General features: G+C 45.6%; 1 long non-coding RNA gene across 4 annotated transcripts; it reads left to right on the top strand.

Annotated features, from left to right (window-relative positions):
* Positions 1–275: 275 nt before the first annotated feature.
* LOC105068936 (uncharacterized) lies at positions 276–16,802 on the top strand. 4 transcript variants are annotated; one of them, XR_012501424.1, is made up of 7 exons: positions 276–2,428; positions 2,520–2,835; positions 3,194–3,245; positions 4,341–4,497; positions 4,833–4,939; positions 5,817–8,899; positions 11,581–16,802. It is a non-coding gene; the product is annotated as an uncharacterized LOC105068936 (long non-coding RNA). The 4 variants fall into 4 exon arrangements; XR_012501422.1 differs by having other exon boundaries at positions 2,520–4,497; positions 11,581–11,718; positions 12,003–16,802; XR_012501423.1 differs by having other exon boundaries at positions 2,520–4,497; positions 5,817–5,950; positions 8,791–8,899.
* The last annotated feature ends 2,529 nt before the right edge of the window (positions 16,803–19,331 follow it).

Here is a 19,331-nt window from a genome sequence, read left to right on the forward strand (position 1 = left end):
GGAAAACAATGGCAGGGGAGGGATTGGTACGTGAACACGGCAGTCCACGGCGTGGGGGCGTAAACTCCCTACATGGCATGAGTTAGGCTCCTAGAGGCCTCTGTCATTCCTAAGTGGGTCTAATAAACCTTTCGAATAGACCAAAACCATCGGTCATCTCCAGGAATCATTTGAATGGTCATTGTTTGAGCCTTTCTCATCAGTGGCTGGAGGCAAAATTTCAGACAGCAAACTAGAGACAGCAGCTCACCCAGTGTACCGAGCTGGACAAAAACAAACTCTGCAGTCCCTGTGAGATAAGTAGGAATTCAGAACCGAGACTGACAAGGACAGCTGGCCAGCAGGGAGACAGGCAACTGGCCAATGCTCCGTGTTTGGATGACAAGGGAAGAAAGAATAAAATGCAAGCGAAAACAAGGACTCTCTCTTCAAAGAGTTGGGAAACACCCTCTGCTTCCCTTCACTTCCCAGCTGGGGAGGGCAGCGGCAGCAGGACAAGAGGTCAGGAGGAAGCATTCAGCCCCGGACACCCAGTCTGCTACCAGGAGACTTGGTGGGGCGGATGCCACCGGGCCGGATGCCGGAAACGGGACACACAGGATGCGGTGCCCAGGCCCCTGCTGATGCCAGGGCCTGCCCTAGAGAACTGGACGTCAGCAAACAGAAAACCATTCAGACCCTGCAGCCGGCGGAGTTCCCATGGCAACCAACTGGTCCCCAGCAGCTCCCCATCCCTTCTCTTCCTGGGCTAAACTTTCCATTTGATTACTTTGGGTAAAGTACAGGTTGGACAAGAGATGCTGGAAGGGGAATGGATATCGAAGTGGGTGTTGAGGGTGGGAAGATGAAATCTGATTTTCCCATTAAGTCTGAGAATGAAAAACTAGTAAATGTCTGGGCAAAGATATAATCAGGCTGTGTTTTTTGTTTTTGGGTTTTTTTTGTTGTTGTTGTTGTTGTTTTTTTTTTTTTTTGAGCCTGACTTTGCTTCTAGCTCTGGCACTTGCCCGAGGCTTTTTTTTATAGCTAAAGGCCACTGATCATTGCTTCCTCTTGGCCCTTCCCTAGCCATCAGTCTTGCCTGCTGGAAGGGATGCTCTGTTGCCCGAAATTGTTCTCAAGTCCGAGCTGGCTGAAGTCCCTCTGTTCTTTTTCAGTGGCTGACAGATTAAGGGAAAGGGAAAGGCAGCCTGAGAATGTTAAAGCAAGTCAACTCCAAGTTTAGGAGTCATTAAGCTTTCAGTGGATTTCCAGAATCTGCCCTTTTCACAAGCACCCGAGTCTGTGCGGGTTTTGATGGATGCTGGACATCCATTATAGAAACACTGTTCTCAGGGATCACCTAGACTGGAATATAGCCCAGGCCATGGGGTAAACACGCTTCCAAGCATATAGCTGGATTCAGGCTGCAGGGCGTGGTGTACTCCTCCGGCCGTTCGGAGCTGCCAAGTATCCTTCAGCACCTCTCAGCTGACACTAAAATTTTTCAAAAGAAGGAGGTTCTAGGTCTCCTCCTAGTGAAATGTGTGCTCCATTCCCTCTTCCAAAAGGAGTCCAGGGGCTCTAAGAACAGCAGGGTTCATGCAATGCTTGACTTAGATTTAAGTGGGTTCACTGGCTGTCATTTCTGATTCCAACAACCCAAATAAGACCCAGGGGAAGTCACGTGAAACGAACCAGAAAGGGAGCAGAAATGAGCATGACTGGAATGCTGGGAGGAAGCCCTCTCATGCTGGAAATGGAGGAAACGTTTGTGTTGACCTTGCTTTCCTCTCCAGTGCTGATTAGTTCTAAGTGGGGCTGTTTTTATTTTTGTGTGCAGTGAATATATTTTGCTTTGAGCCTCATCTGGCCCTTGGTTTCCCCACCATGTAAGGCAAAGAAATGAAAGAAATCTTTAAAGGAATATTTTAGTTCTTAAAAAAAACTGACTGAGAAGAAATACACAGTACGGAAGAAGTGGGACGTGATTGAATCTCTGCTCTGGAGACAAAGATGAGTGGTGACTTGTGGAGCAAATGTGCTGCCATCATGTATTAAAAGTTAATGTATAGAGATTCCCCTGAATGGACCATCCACTACGGGTTGGAAAACTAAACCCTTACTTTTATGTTACCCTGTATGGGTCAGGGGCTGCTTTGAACAAAGAATGATGATCATGTCACGTTTCTTCACATCCATTACAGTATTCAGCATAACGCTGGCCATCTAGTAAGTAGTCAAAAAGCCAGTGTTAATTGATGGGTTTTAAGAAGTAATTTTGATGGAGCGATACCCTCCTGTGATGCACGTAGTGAAGCGTTTAACAAGATTTGTAAGCAAATGTTTTTCGGAAACCAGTTGCTAACTGTGTTCTCTACAGTGTTCTTTCTGTGAAAGCAGGAGATACCTATTCTGTGATGTGGCCAGCGAAGTGTTAACAGGACAGGTAATAAAATGTTTCTTACAATCTTAAAAAAAAAAAAAAGAAAAAGAAAAAGTAATTGTGACGCTTCTAATGTGGGAATGGCTCTCTTCAGGCTACACCTACTGGATAATGCCCTGCGGATGAGACGACGAAGAAAGAGACCTGCAGTGTTTCTTCTGAGTATTGCTGCATGCTTGCAGCATCTGTAGTAACTCTCCGGAGATACTGGTCCAATAAGACCCTTCCGAGGCCTCTGCAAGACTGTGCCCGACCACAAGCTGGGCTTCTGAGTTGAAGGATTAAATGAGAGCAGTACGGAAGAGTGTGGAAGAGCGAAGGCTCCGGCCCCTCCCACCTCAGATGGAATCCCAGCTCTACCTTTTATTAGCTGTATGGCTTCATACAAACTGCTCAACTGGTCCTCACTGGTAAAATGGGGATCATAATAGAATGGGTCATAGGGTTATGGCTGAGGATTAAATGAGAGAATGCACTTAGAGCATTTAAGATGGCCTGCCCCATCATAGGAGTTCAATGATGTTAGTATGTTAGCATTGGTAAGTAGTGATCAGGGCTGGACTGGCTCACTAACTACAGCCACAGCTTAGACCCCCACAGACAACCCCGGGAGGGGTCCTACCTTGTCTACATCTCCCACCCAAACCACTTCCTACACCCAAGTTTGTCACTGAATCATTGAGTATAGTGACATCAGATACATAGGCATGAGGACTCATTGCCCTGTTTCTGCTCCAGTCTCATTTCTAACAATTCTGTTCTGTACAGATGTCCTATCCACAGTCTCTCTGAGCAGCCAGACCATCCAGAACCTGGACAAGTAAGGAAAAGAGGGGAGTGGCACGTAGCACAATGTCTGCTCTAGAAATCGCACTTAGATTAGATTAATGCAAATGGGGGCTTTTGAATGAGGGAAACAAAATAATTGAGAAACAGGCACATTCCCTTCTGTTTCCCACTAACAGATGGTAAAATGCAGCCCTGAGAGAGAGGAGTCAGCTTGCTTCCAAGGGAAGCTGGGTCCTATTTCTGGGGGTAAGGACCAAAGGAAACAGATCAATAGGTTTTGCAGTTTGGCATTACTTAAAAAAAAAAATTTCTAACCTTTTAAAACTTCCAGAGTCAGCAAAAGAGAGCCAGAGAAGTTAGCCACCAGACAGTTTTGGCTATAGGATTTTTGATCCACCGTCTCCAGGTCTTTTATGGACAATAGCTTTGTAGCCTTATTCTCTCTGCTGCTGGTCCAAAATGGGCATTATACAGAAAATGCCAGGGGTGAAACATAAATATTTACATATATTTAAAATAACATCTGAATGTATACATACAATGGAATATTATTAAGCCTTAAAAAGGAAGGAAAGTCTGACATACACTATGAGAAGGACGAACCTTGAAAACATGCAAAGTGAAATAAACCAATCTCAAAAGAACAAATATAATTTTCACTTGTATGAAGTCCCTGGAGTGGTCAAATCTGTAAAGACAGAAAGTAGAATGATGGTTGCCAGGGGCTGGAGGAAGGGGAGAATGAGAAATTGTTGTTTGATGGGTACAGAGTTTCTGTTTGAGAGGATGGAAAAGTTCTGGAGATGGATGGTGGGTGACAGTCGCACAACAATGCAAACGTACTTAATGCCGCTGAACGGTACAACTCAAAATGGTTAAAATGGTACATTTTATGCTGTGTACATTTCACCACAATAAGAAACCATGTGAAGCATGAAGAAAAATGATGTCCAGGTAGTGGGTGAGGTTTCTGCTCCCCGCTTTGCCGGGGCAGCTCTGCTCCAGGTCTATTGTATGATAGTTGCCTGTTTTCAGTCTTGCAGGCAGATGGTACAGCGAATGTTTTTCAGTGGATGTCGCTGGAGAGATGCAGAATCTGCTCTGACCTTCCGGTTTTCCTCACCAGTTCTGACGCCTGCTCCTCTTGAGGGCTCTGCTAAGACTGTGGAAGCAACAGAAGCGGGACAGGGTGGCTGTAGCACGCGTGTTTTCCTGCATAGCATCTAGCAGCGGACTTCCTAAGAGAGATGGAGGTTCTTGGAGTCACTGGGTTCCTGCAGCGGGTAACTAAAAGCATTTCTCTCCGATTGCCTAAATAAACAATAGACTCGTCACTTCCCCACGAGGTTTGGAGATTATGAAATCAAACTTCAACTTTACATTTCAGTAGCTTTCAAATCATTTTGATTGCAACCCCGCTGTAAGAAACGCCTTTTACATCAAGACATACTGTGCGCATTCGTATTGCTGAATTTAAATGACTGAAATGACAGTTTCACCAAATAATACTTGTCCTTGTCACACGCAAGGCACTGGAATGTTTCCCCTTCTCTCCTCAGTTCTTTTCTACTCCATTGCATTTTTAAAATGCTAATTGTACTCCATTAAATTTGTGCAGGGTCCTCTAATGAGTCTTGATCTGCAGTTGGAAAAATACTGCAATGTATCTGCCTCTCCAGCCATTGGGTTGATGCTAAATAACTTGCCCCGGGGAGCTAACCGCAGGTGAGACTCTGCTGCAAGAGGCGTCTTCCGGAGGTCAGTTTCTCTTTGGTCTCAGGGAAACAGCCTGATGTGGCAATACAGGAACCGACTGCAAAACAAGTGTGCATGAGCCCCCGGCCACAGGCAAGACTCAGTGGGAGAGGCTTGGATCATATGGGTGTTAGCAGAGCCCACCCTTCTCGGACACCACCACAAAGAATTATCAGATCAAATCTAATTTGGGTGAGCAGGGAAAAGGCAAAAACAGGAAACTCTGTGGAGTCTTGCCAAACGTGTCAGTAGGAGGAAGAGTCCACAAACTGTCCGCCAGCCTTTCAGAGGGAAGTTAAGAGTCAGGTAATGTTGGTGGGCACATATGGTGTCACTTGGATTTTTCAGAGCCTCCAAAACCCAATTACCATCCCGCTTCTGACTGCAGCTTTCTTGCTCTGTTGTCTAGGGATCTGGGAAACAGAATATTGCAAGCTTGTGTCTGTTTTGGGGGGCTTTTTCTGTGCATGTCGGAGAGCTCTGAAGGAAGGTAGCCCCACGGAGGGAGGGTGTGCTTACTACACACTTAAAGTCCAATCACAGATGAGAGGAATTGCCATTCACTGAGATCATGTGGGAAAGCACAGATAATGTTGTGATCATGAAGTACTGGGCGTCATAAAAACACCTCTTATTTTTGGCAGATTATGCTGAAATGACTCATCTTCCAGGGCTCGGAAACTAAACTAGCAATTTATTTTCCAGAAATGAAACAAAACAATGCCTGTCCATACAGACTCCAGAATACTCCCTAATGTGGTATAGAGGTTTACGAAAGTCATCCAACACGTGTTGCTTGCGGCATCCTCGGACTTCATCTGAAGTCCTCTTCTGTCTCCTCTTTCAGCTCCCCTGCGCACAGATGTGCCTGCTAATGTTAGAGGTGGACCCGTCTGTGCTGCCTTACACAGGAACTTGGAAAAGAACAAGATTGTGGCTCCCGGAATAGACCATGAAAATGACCACCATCAGAGTCCATGGGTAATATGGGTACCAGCCAGTTCAGGTTACCAGCTCCTTTAGTTTCAGTGATGGAATGTTCCAGTGGAACAACATTTCATCATCACGTTTTGCAGTTCCCTGGGTGCATCAGCAGCATCCGAGGCCACCTGGGGTGTGTGGGAATGGCCTTCGCTTCCCAGCCCACCTCCTCCACGTCACTCCCGCTCCTCCTTCCCGTTTTCTAAATTCCGATAAACAGAGCATCCTCAGAGTGCCACAACCCACTGCTCTCTGTTTTCTCCCTGTAGACAGTGTTCCGTGTTTCTACCTAGACCGCAGTTTCCCTCTTTGGCCTTCCCCTCACTCTCCCCTGGCACATGGCATTGGACTCTGACTGCTTGTTGACTGACCCCACAAAGTCTCTACTTAGTGTACGTTTGCTCAGACAGGGGAACAAGCTGGAGAAGGTGTCTCCGAAACTCCTCCAAAGACAAAGTTCAGCAAGAAGGGTGAAGTGTCCATTTCGGATGAGGAATCTGACCCCGTGAAAGAGACTTTGCCAACTTTTCCAAGATAGGGCCTGCAATTAGCAAAATGTGTTGGGTATGACACACTTAGCTCCTAAAAGAGGCAATGCTCACTCACGCAGGCTTCAACAGTATGAGTGTATTGCCTCACATAACAGTCTGGAGATAGGGCTTGGGATCCAGGCGGGAGATGGTTCAGTGCTGCTCAGTAATGCCACTAAGGATAGGGGTTGTTCCAGCCCTTCCACTCTGCCGTCCTCAGCCTTGGCGCCATTGGAAGGGTGGTTACTCTCACGGTAACCAGATGGCTGCCCCTGGAGATCAGGCTAGGTGCTCCTCGTTCACACCCAGCAGGAGAGAAATGAATGAAAGTAACTTCTGCCCAGAGGCCTCTCCTTTAGTCTGAGTGGGCCAGAGCAGGTCACATGTCCACCCCTGGCTCAGTGACAGTTGCCAGAATGCTGTAGGCTGATTGGCGCAGATCAAGGCTTCTTATAGCAGCACTACTGGTATCTTGGATGGACTGTTCTTTGTTGTCAGGCCACTATGTGCATCGTAAGACATTTAGCAGCATCCTTAGGCTTCATACTTCCCTATTAGAAGAAGATGAGGGTGTGTGTGGGTGTGTGAGTGTGTGAAGGGTGTGTGAGTGTACGTGTGTATGAGCAGTGTGTGTGAGTGTGTATGTGAGGTGTGTGTGAATGTCCGTGTGAGTGTGTGTGTGTGTGGAGGGAGGTTGTAGAAAGAAGCTAAAGTCTCTTCCTTACAATAGGAAGCTGAGTCAGCTCAGGCTGCCACAGCAAAACACCATGGACTGGCTGGCTTAAGCACAGACATTTATTCCTCACAGTTCTGGGGGCTGGAAAGTCTCAGATCAAGGTGTGGGCCAATTTGGTTCCTTGGTTGAGGACAGTCACCTTGTCACTGTGGTCTCATGTGGCCTGTCCTCTGTGCGTGCTCTGAGAGAGCACTCAAGTGTCTCTTCCGCATCCTGGAAGGGCACTAATCCTGTCAGATCAGGCACCACCCTTATGACCTCATTTAACCTTAATTATTGCATAAAGATTCTATCTCCAAATATAGCCACATAGAGAGCTGGGACTTCAAAAAATAAACTTTAGGGGGAAATGATTCATTGCTTAACAGAAGTCAATAGAGGATATGAAATGATAAAAACAAGAAGTAGCATATTTATTTAGAAAAATGGTGGTAAACATGAGAAATAGCTAAGAGAAGAGATTGCCCCAAGGGCAAAAAACAGAGGACTGAGCAAGGGAATATATGAAGTTGCTGATAATTATTATTATCAGCCTTTAAAACTCAATTCCTCCATAAAGTTTCATTTGACTGAAGTTTGACTGATTAAGGCTGGGAAGGAGAGGAAAGCAGGGTGCCTTGTCATTTATCTCCCAAGCTGGGGCACTTCTGAGAACGGAAGGGCTCACTGTTAATTACGTGGGGACAAGAGGTGCAGCTGGAACAACCCTGGATAAACTGGCATTTAAGACCAGTCTACTTATGAGGAAACTGAGGTCTGGCTTTGTTAAAAAATGGGGAAGGATCCTTTCAGCGCTACAGGGGCAGAAATAAGGCCGCCCTTCTGACATTTGTGGAGTGGTGGATAAACAGGTCATCTCAAGAGACACCCACTTGAGTGGCAGCATTCATGGAAGTGGTCCCTGACCCCCCCGCCAGACAAACCAGGACAGAATTCAGTGCCCCTCTATGCTTCCTAAATATCTTCTTTACACCTTTATTGCTGGTGTTCACTGAAGAGTTAGGTATTGTTCTGCTTATATTATTTTATCTTTGATGGGGACGAGAGTGAAATATTATGGCGAACACCAGTGCTAAAAATTTAGAAGTTAAAAAAAGTTACGCTATTGTAAACAACAGTGCAGCCATCTCATACGTATCTTTGTGAGCGAATGCTCAGTCTCAGGTGGAGTTGCTGGTTAAAGGGCATGTGTGTTTTTAAGGCTCTGCACGAGCTGTTCCTTCTGCCTGCAGTGATTTTTTGCCTTAGATCTTCCAAGGGCTTTCTCTTGTCATTCAGGTTTTAACTTAAATATTACTTGCTATCATGTCACTCTGTTTTCTCTTCATGAGAGAACCCCTTGCTCCCTGATATTTTATTGTCTGTCCAGTTTCCCACTAGAGGTGAGCTCCTTGACAGAGGTTAGAAAATCATTGTTGGAAAAACAAGTGAATGAATGAATGAGTGAGTGGTGAGTGAGTGTTAAATGTACAAACCAAAAACAAGGCTGCAAAATGTTCACTATGGTTCTTTTCTTTTTTTTTTTTCCTTTGCTGGAGGGGAGGTAATTAGGTTTATTTATTTACTTTTAACAGAGGGACTGGGGATTGAACCCAGGACCCCGTGAACGCTAGGCACGCACGGTACCACTGAGCGATCCCCTGCCTCCGCCCCACTCCTTGCTATGGTTACTTCTGTTCATAGGTAAGTTTATTTTATTCTTTATGCTTATCTGAATTTTTCAAATGTCTTTCCATAAAAATGTGTGCTTTTATAATAAGAAAAAAAAAAAACTGAAAAAAGTGTCCATGGCTGAACCCACACAGTGGTTGGGAGAACATAGAAAAAAAAATCAGATATCATACTTAAGGCTGGTTATGGAGAAAAGGTGTAACGGAGAATAATGTAGATTATTTATCGGATATGACTAGTTTTTAATTGTATTTTTAAATTGAGATGGCCTCACTTTGGTGATTTAGTGTTTTCTATAGATTGTACGAATAATGGCAGGGGAACTAACTTTAGACTTTATTATGGATCAAGTGTATGTAGTGATTCATAGCCAGTGTTTTGCTATTTAAATTGCAGAGATCATGCCTCACTTTTTAAAATCCACTGAAACTATTCTTTTTTTAAAAGAGAGAGAGAAAGAGAAAGAAAGAAAGAAAAAGCAAGCAAGCAAAGAAAGACAGAGGGAGGAAGGAGGGAGGGGGAAGAAAGGAAGGAAGAAAAGCCATTAGCATATACTAGCAAAACAGAAGTAAAAATATCTATAAAATACATTGTTCATCCTTGCTGACTTAATTTCTACCTTAAAGCGATGTTTTGTTGGAAATGCTGGTTGGTTGTTTTCTACTTTGACTCAGACTCATTTCTGAGATCCTCTGAGGCCAGCTCCTCCTCCAAGGTGACATGCCACAACCAGGGCACAGTGACTCCTGAGCAACTGTTGCTTCCATTGGAGTCGGGCAGCCGGCTTGTGGTTTCGTAGATTCCATAGACGCGCACCAGCACAGAAGCTTCTGATGCAATTTCAGATGTTTGAGGCGCAGGGATGGCAAGGAAGCTGGATCCATAGGGATCACTGGGGAAGCCAGAACTTGAACTCAGGGCCTGATAAGCCCACAGAGCCAGATTTAGGAGAGTAAGAATTCCTAGGGAAATCCAAATAGCACAAATTTAACTGGGATAAACTGATATTCTGGACAGGTTAAAGAAGAGAATCAAAGCTGGCCAACAGCTGGACTAAAATAGCTCTTACATTTATCTGCTGATGAATTACTGCACCCTGATTGATGTCATGGGGCTCCGCTGCATTTAAGCCCCTAGAATATTTTAAGATCTGGATATTCTCAATTATTTTAAAAGATCTTTTGGGTGTTGTTATAGATGATGTTTGTCTCCCCTCCAAATTCATATTCGAAGCCCTTACCCCCAGTGTGACTGTATTTGGAGGGTCTTTACAGAAGTAAATGAGGCCACAAAGGTAGGGCCTTGACCTGGTAGAATTAGTGTCCTTATAAGAAGGGGAAGAGAAACCAGAGCTCTCTCTCCCTGCGTGCGCACAGCAAGCACGGGTCACACGAGGTCACAGCGAGAAGGTAGCCATCTACGAGCCAGGGAGGGAGGCTTCACCAGGATCCAACCATACTGGCACCCTGATCTTGAACTTCCAGTCTCTAAAACTATGAGAAAATACCTTTCTGTGGCTGAAGTCACCCAGCCTGTGGTATTTTGCTATGGCAGCCCCAGGCAGCTAACACAAAGCGGGGGCAAAACTGCCCATTGGGATTGTTGTAGTCCCCAGAGCAAAAGTCCAAGGGAAAAAGTACCCAAGCTTAGTAAAGAACACATAAGGACATCACATCTACATTCACACACAGATCAGATTATAATGCTCCTCTGCTTAAAAACCTCCCCAGGCTCCCCGGGTCCTGCGGGACAAAGTTGAAACTCCTTATGTGGCTAATCTAGCCCAGCCTGACAGAGCCCACCTGTGGGCCTCGTCTCCTGCCACCCTCACCATGCCCTGACATGTCACTTTGGAGGAGGAGCTGGTCGCAGGGGACCCAAGAAATGAGTCTGAGTCACAGTAAAAAGCAACCGAGCAGCACTTCCGACAGAAGGTCACCCTAAGATGACTTCGTCTCCCCTGTCCCAGAACTTGGCCACAGCCAGTCACAGACATCTACGCATGTGCTCTGAAATTTCTGTTTTCCCACTTTGTTTCTGCTTTTCACTCTACATTTCAGGAAATAAGGGCTGATTACAGGTGGAATAAGATAAAGGCTGAGATATGGTTGCAAGGGATTGTTAAAATGGGACTGCCATTTTTTCATAGTGAGGTACTAAATACCTACAGGGAGCTTGCAAAGGAGGTGTCAGAATCTTTTTCAGACTATTAGTTGATCACGCTATACAAGGTGTTCAAAGAGGCTGAGAGAGAGGGGTCGTGTTTTTCAAGAGTCATCTTTGTACCACAAGTCACGGGGGGAGTGGAGGGAGAAAAGGAGATACTTTCCCTTATTTTATTCAAATCAAGTGAGAGGAACTTCAATGGAACCACCTGGAAAACTTGGTATGTGTCCTCTGTGGCTTGTCTGGCACAGAGGACTCTGTCACAGGCCTGAGGCATCTAAAGGCAGAAAGCTGTGGTCGGGAGGATCCTGGTCTGTGGGCAGAGCCAAACGAGGTGGCTGTGTTTGACAGTTTGCACTCCTGGGATTTGTCACGGCCAAGGATTAATGGGTGATTCCCTGAACCACGTGTGGGCCACAGGAGAGAGCCTGCTGGGTTCCTTTAACCCCACCCTAGGGCAGCCTCTTGGAGGCGAGAGGAGGTGGGGCTCCTAAGTGACCAGCTAAAGGATGTTTTTGTCCATTTAGGGCAACGGCAGGAGAGAGATTCCTGCAATGAAGACGTCAAAGGATCCACAAAGTGCCTCGACAGAGAGTCAGAGTGAAATACGTACCTGCTGTACCCAGAGAAAAGTGATGGTAGTTCATCACTGCTGGCCGAGTGAGGTCTTTCCTGAGTCCTACCTCTTCCCTGTTTCCTTACTCCAGTCTTCTGGGGACCAGAACCTGCAGCCGCCAAGTCTGGGGGTGGGACTAGAGAGGGCGGGGCAGTCAGCAGAGCCGAGGGAAGCCAAGCGCGGTCCCCTCCTCAGCCGGGCTTCCCGCCTGGAGCTGCCCAGAGCCCGGGGAGGGGGGAAGATGCAACCCTAAATAGAAGCTGGACATTTGAATATTGGAAATGATGCTGTTGGTGAAACTTAGAGTGACCAGAGGGTTTCTTATTATTTAAGATCATTCAGAAGAGCCATGGACCTCGTCTAGATTCATCCGAAAGCTATAGAAGAACTAGCCCCCGAGAGCAGGTTTGAAGGGCAGCTGGTGCCGGAGGAAGGGCGGATGGTTTGCACCTCTGCGTGATTAACACAGACCTTCCCAGAACAGTTCCGGGGGAGTAGCGGCCGCAGAAGCAGAAGCCAAACGACAGTGGGTTAGACTGAACTAGGAACTGAGAATGTAAATACTGCAAACAGAGATGCATGTTCGAGAAGTGTGTCTATGAACAGGAGAAGAGAGAGAAGGCAGTAGCTGGAGGATTATGCATGATAGAGGTTTTTTTTTTTTTTTTTTTTTTTTTTTTTTTTAATAAATGGGAGAGAAATTAGAGTTTGTGAAAAAACTAGTGGAAAGAAGCCAGCAGAAAGGATGCTGACCAACGTGCGGTCCCTGAGCAGACCAGAGGGGCAGGACTGGGCGCAGCGTCCGCCTCAGACAGGAGGAGTGGATGCCTCTTCTGTCACAATAGGAAGGAGAGGAAAAGGGCAGGCATGAGACAGGCAAGACGCGGAAGGAATCTTCATCTGGCGACTTCTCCGTGTCTTCTGTGAAGCAGGATGTGAAGGCAAAGCTGAGGGTTCACCACTGTGAGGAGGATGGAGAAGGTTTGGAAGAGCCACTTCACTTCGCTGTGGAGCAACATTGATGGCCCCGCTGTACTGAGAATTCTGCTGAGGCTGGAAAACAGGACTAATCGAAGATTCACCCCGACTATCTGCTAGAACCCTGGGCAAGACCCAACTTCAGCAGCCATCGCGGCAGAGTCTTCGCAGTTTGGGAATGTCTCTGTGAAAACGGAACACTGTGGTGGCCACTCTGATTCAGAGAAATTGCTGGTCTTCGAGAGCCTCTGTCCCACATGAATCCACCATCTCTGTTGTTTTGGGATGTGTTTTTAATGGATGGTGGCCCAAGGAAGCCTACAACCTGAGCCTGTGAAAAAGACACGAGAGATTTATCACCTGGTTACAGGCGGTAAGACACTGTGACTGATGTTTTCGTAGTTTTTGCCACTGGGGGTAGGGCTGTCCTCCGTCTCGTCTTTCCAAAAGTCAATGACAAAGAATTTTAAGGAAATAGACAATGACGCACAGGCCCCCTGCTCTCTAATCTACTGACAGACTGATCTATTGAAGCCAGATAAGGACTGTAACAGGGTGGAGGTGAGGGCGTGTGAAATGTGAAGAATAGAGAGGAATAAATATGTCACACTATTTTCCAAACGCACCGTCTCTGGTAAAGTTCTAATAGGCCAAATTAGATTTCACAGAGAATATGACCGAGTATTTTAAAATGGCATTGTCCAGAAAGATGTGAGTCATCTCTTTTATTCTCCATGGTCTCCCCATCACCTAGCACTGGGCCTGGTCCAGATGCTGGGGAGATAACTGTGTAATGAGTGAATGAATGGTGCTCCAGGGTGGGGAGCTGACCTGCTCATCTCAGGGTACCTGCCTCTGTGCTGCCCTAGGTGTCCACACGCGCACGTGCAAACACACGCACACACACACACACACACACACTCGTGAAAGTCTGCTTTTCTCCTCTAATATATACATGGGAGTTTGCATGTTGGAGAAAAATTAGCATTCTTGCTGGGGAGAATTTCTTAGCCTGATGACAATGAAATGAATAAAAGGTATATGTTGAGTTGAGGCAGGGGAGAGTGGATTCGGTGCAAGGACTGTAGATACAGTGAGGCAGGCAGGAGAGTTGGGAGCTTTAGGGGTTTGTAAATCAGCTGAAAATAATTTTGCCCCATGGTTACTCTCATTTGTCCGTGCTGATTTGGATGGTGAGCGGCTGATATGAACCTACGGGCGTGGTGACTGCTATCAGTAAGCTGCAAACAGGAATTCTCCCTGCAAGAAAATACAAGAAATACAGCCCTTACTAGCTGGAGAAGCCTTGGCAAACAAATTTAATGACTCATCCTGTGCTCTCGGGCTGTTTTGTCTTTGCTGGGATCCTTGGCGTACAACTACTGAAGGGTTTTTCTTAAACTTTACTTCCTTTTGTTTTAAATGGAATCCGGACCCAGCACTAATTGTCATCGATGCTCCAATCTTTGAAAAATTCATCACCTCACCTGTCTGTAATGAGTTTTTTTTTTCAATTAACTTGTTCTTTTTTTTTTTTCATTCTAAACTAATGGCCAAGCTGAAACGATAAGCCCCGCTCTTCTGCCATAGGAAAAAAGCAGTAAGTGAATATTAGTCACGTACTGTCTCTGAATTACAGTGGAAGGCAGTGCAAGATGGAACTGCATGAGCACGTTTAGCGCCTGAAGACTCCTGGGCACTGTCTGGGCTCCCCAGCGGGTGGTACACCTTGTTGCTGTTGAGGGTGGTACATGGGAAGAGGTTTGCAGGATTTGCCACATGGGATGGTTTGCACAAGTCAACTTGGTTAACCCAGAAGCATGTTTCACAGAACTCTCTCTATATGGTTCTGGGTTAGAGTTGCCCAAAAGAGAAATTTGCATGAGACTTAGAAGGCCGAAGTGAAGCAGGATGAAGACCTCTGAAGGTCATCGTGATTCAGTGTGACAGATAGAGACAGATTGGTAGATTCCAGTTTGTCCGTGCTGTCACTAGCTCCACATTCTGCTCTTCTTCCAATCCTGACCCTGCTGACCAGCAGCAGCTCCGGGGTCCAGGCCCAGCACCAGACCCTTGGCAGTGGCAGGTCAGTGTCCCATGGACCTCCCACGAGCTTCCCTTTGTGGTTTCTCTTCAGCTGTAGGACACGCTTAGCTAAGTGATTGGCTCTATCTCTGATCCTTAACTCCCCACCTGGGCCTTCACTTTCTCTGTTCCTCCCGTAATCATGTGAGATCTAACTTTTATAATAACCCCTTTGTCTATAGTACAGAGTGGTTCCCCTTCCCTGTTTGAATCCTGAGATACCTGGCGGGAGGAGATTACTAATTACTGGAGAGCTCCTGTTGGGAAAGGCATTACCACTCTAGAGGCAGAGATAACTGGGTACCAGTCTCAGTTCCACCACTACCAGCAAGTTGATCTTAACCAAGATATTTAATCTTTCGAGCTTTATGTTCTGGTAAAATGGAGCCAATAACATTAGCTACCTCACGGGGTCATTAGGAGGTTTAAATGACATATTGCATCACTTAGCCTAGTAAATGCTCAGCAAATGTTAGTATTATTGAAAGAGCTTGATAGCTGAAGGGAGCCTAGTATTAGGGCTTAAAACATGTGGAGAGAAGCAAATGATTGAGAGTAGGTGCTTTAGGACTTAGGGAGAGCTGAGGTTGGAGGGACAGATATGAACTGGCAATAGGGAGGCAAGAGGGAAGGGATGAACAGTTCAGGATTAAAGCTGTAAACAGTGAGGGTCTAGACATCAGGGGCAGACTCTGAAACTGCAGTTCAGAAAGGGCACTGCCCACCCTCTGCCTAAGGTCCCACTTGCTAGGTGGGGAGGCCAGGTCTCCCTGGGCCTAAGGTCCCACTTGCTAGGTGGGGAGGCCAGGTCTCCCTGGGCTCACTGTGTGCAAAGCTGCTCTGTAGGGTCTGAGGGATTTCCTGGGTCCCTCTGCTGGTGCACAGCCCTTACTCTGCTTCAGATACTGAAGTGAGCTTTTGTGGCACCAGAAGAAACTCAGGATGGCCTGAATCCACTTTGGTCCCCTCCTGGAGCGACAGAGTAGCCACAGGCGGGGGAAGGAGGAGTTAGGCCACACAGAACCTCGCTCCTCAACCTCAGTAAAAAAATCCTTCTTTGACAGGCTATTCTCCTACCTACCAAAAATGCCAACTGTTGGTGAGGACATGGAGAAACTAGATATGCTGCTGGTGGGCATGTAAAATGGTAGAGCCATTTTGGAAAACATATACACAAAGCCTTGTACACAAATGCAAGTTTATCCATCACGATCACAACCTGGAAACAACCCACATGTTCATCTACAGGTGAACAGATAGATAAAAGAAGCTGTGGTGTGTCCATACAATAGAATATTATTCAGCAAAAAAAAAAAAAAAAAGAACAAACAACAGGTATATACAACGACATGGATGAGGGAAATTCATCAAACACAGAAAAGGGCAAACTGTGTGACTCCTTCATGGGAAATTCCAGAATAGGTGAAAAAATGATAGAAGCCAGATCGGTGATTGCCTGGGACCCAAGACACGGGGCCGTAAAAAGGAATGAAGGAACTTCGTGGAGCAATGGAAGTGTGTTATATCTTGATTGTCGTAGTGATTACATGATGTATCTGTTGTTAAAACTTATCTAACTCCATCCCATAAATGAATGCATTTTGTTCTATATAAACTACACCTTGATAAATTCATTAATATTTTTCCTTGGAAGGATATGACCTGCCCTCCTGAGGAGACAAAATTCTTCCAGGAATTTCTTCCTGTCTAGCAGGAAGTGCTCCGGCTGCCATTGAGTTTCATTTCCTCTTACCCGGCCCTCAGTGGGGATGAATAATAACTCTTCAACACCCTTCAAGTTCTTCAAGGCACTTAGCCAAGAATGAACCAAGCCCTGAAAACTAGCCCTTCAGAAGGCTTCCCTAAGCTGTAACTTCTCCCTGCAAATATACCCATTCTCCTTATTGTGAAGAGCTCTAAATTGATCTCATTTGGAGAAGTGACCAAGGCAAGAGAAAAGCTTGAACTGCAGATCCAGAGGGAATTCTGATGAACTCATTCTAATGTGTTCCGCCTTCCTCCAAGCTGGAACTCACTTCAGTCAGGCAATTAAAAATGTTTATGATGTTCTGTGTGCTGTGCTTCAAGCTAATTACAATAATAAGCATCATTTATTCAGAGTTTACTATGTCCCTGGGGTGGGTTGAATACTTTATACAAATAATGCATAAGTTAATCTTCATAGCAACCTTATGAGATAGGTACTACTGTCATCCTCATTTTGTGGATGAGAAATTGAAGGCAGGGTGGTTAAGTGACTTCCCTGTTGTCAGTGGAGAACCAGGAATAGAACCCAGAGCTGTAGACTGTGGAGCATTTAACCGTTGTTGTGTTCTGCTGAGCCTTGTTCCCCCAGAGCTTTCAGCATGGTGGAAGGATGGCTTAGAAGCCTGAAACTAACCATAGTTAGTTTCCCTAGCCATAGTCAGGGAAGTGGGGCTTTAGCCTGTTCTAAAAGTCTCTAGAAAAAGCCTATCTCACTCTCTTTCCCTAATCTGTGCTTTTTTTTTTTTTTAAACCCAAGCCCCTGGGGGGCTTTGTGATTAAGCAGAATGATTCCAAAGCAAAAAAACTACATACCTTACTGAATTCCTGATTTATAGAGGAGACAGGATTGAGATGACAAAATTTTATAAAGTGTGTTTGGAGAAGGAAGCAAGATTACAGCATTCATTCATTCAAGCATTCATTGAGCATCATTTAAACAGCATGGGGCAGTTACTTAGCCAAGTGATTGTGTTGGTACCCGGGTACATAAGACAGATATGGATTCTACCCTCAAAGTCTAAAAGTTCTAACGATTATCCTCCCCTATCATGCTTTCCCTGTTGTTGGCCAGGTTCTACCTCCCAATCAGACCATTCATCACAGCCTGACAGCCAGCCCTGCCCGTGGGATGACCCTCTGAACGCTACTTCCCCAATGGGTGTAGGAAAGTAGGGCTCTCTGTGGATTGGCCAAACAATCACTCAGGAAAGGACCGTCTCCCCTTTCCTGCTCTCCCCCACCCTTCTCAGGAAGCTGTAAGGAAACGGCAAAATAACGAGCTGGGCTTAGCCCCAGGGCCCCTTAATAAACTGCTCCCACACACCCCTCTTACATTTTAAATGGAAAGAAAATGGGCGGGGTAGGTCTCTTGCACAATTGCAAAACGGAATTGAGTTTGATTCTATACAATAGACTCTCAGTTCCATCATAAATAATGGTATGGGGGCACAGAGATCGGAGCCAGAGAAACAGCCTTTCCTAAGAGTGAAAAATCCTGGTGTTGCAAACAAATATTAACAAATGAGCAGTTTGCTCCCCAGATGCTGGGAGGCTACCTTTCCCTGAAAAGGAGGAAGTCCTGGAAAGCAAAAGGCTGGCCAGAGGCTCGGGCTCATGTGAGTTGTGTGCGCAAAGTCTGGCACGTAGTAGGTACACTCTGTATGTGGTCTGCAGCTGTCCTGGTTGATGACATGTGATAGTTACACAGGGTACACGGTGCCCCAGTGTGCAGCACCGTGCCTGGCTTAGAGTAAGCATTCAGATTTGTTTTTCAGTAGATGAACAAGGTACACCGGGGGGAGGGGGGGGACCCTTGCTCCATATAAATGGAACAGTCCTATGTGATCATTTAAAAGGCACCACGTGACCCTGTCTGAAAAAACAAACAGACAAACCAATGAAACAAAGCTCTCCCACCAGCCGCAGAAGGTTTTACTACAATTTGCAAATGCACTGAACATTTACTGCATTTAGAGGATGATGTTATGGTAAGGACAACAAGGGGTAAGGAACAGCACCTGCCTTCTAGAAGCAAAATTTCATCACTCTAGCATACTGTTGGATTCTATTATTTTAGTGAGACTTCAAGATCAAGAGCCATGATACCCTATGGTAGCCCCGCCCACAAAAAAACCAATTGGATTTCTATCTATTACTTAAGAGGAAGTGGCTTTATTGGTCATTGCCTATTTTCTTGGCTGGAATGTAAGGACAGGAATCTTCCTCCCTTTTGTTAATTGATGTACCCCAAGATTCTAACAACAATGGGAGTTGAGTAAATAAATGAATACGATTTGCCTAAAGCAAGATTGCTGTCTTCCTGGTAGGTGACTCCGCCAGGCTTTCTCTGTTATTAGTGTTACAAATCCTCTGTGGGAAACAGTGAAACTCCTGTGGATAACTCCTTCTTCCGCGTTCTCACGGTGATTGAGAAAATACTGTCATTACATGGGGGCAATTATCTAGGTGGTAATCATCTCTGTTACTATATACATGTGTGACTCTTCCAGCACAATAGCACTTCCAAAAATCAGAGTCAATGTATTTTTTTTGTTTTGATGTTTATTTCCTTTTTAAAGTAGTATTTCATTTTTTTTTTTTATTACTTATTCTCTTGAATGCATCACATGGGGAAGACTTGTTTTTGGCTAGGCCTCTTAGCCCATTTGCCACAGGTGTGATGTCCAAGCATCCATTCCAAGTCTCATTCCGCTTGTATCCTCCGTCCTGGCAAAAGTTCAGACTCAGTAGATGTTTATCAAAGGAACAGTGTTGACTTTGCCTTTGAAAACCGGAGATCTGTCACTAAAGCTCAAAAGAACAAAAGCTGAA

The sequence above is a fragment of the Camelus bactrianus genome, chromosome 21 (genome assembly GCF_048773025.1).
Source record: "Camelus bactrianus isolate YW-2024 breed Bactrian camel chromosome 21, ASM4877302v1, whole genome shotgun sequence".
In the NCBI taxonomy this organism is placed as follows: Eukaryota; Metazoa; Chordata; class Mammalia; order Artiodactyla; family Camelidae; genus Camelus; species Camelus bactrianus.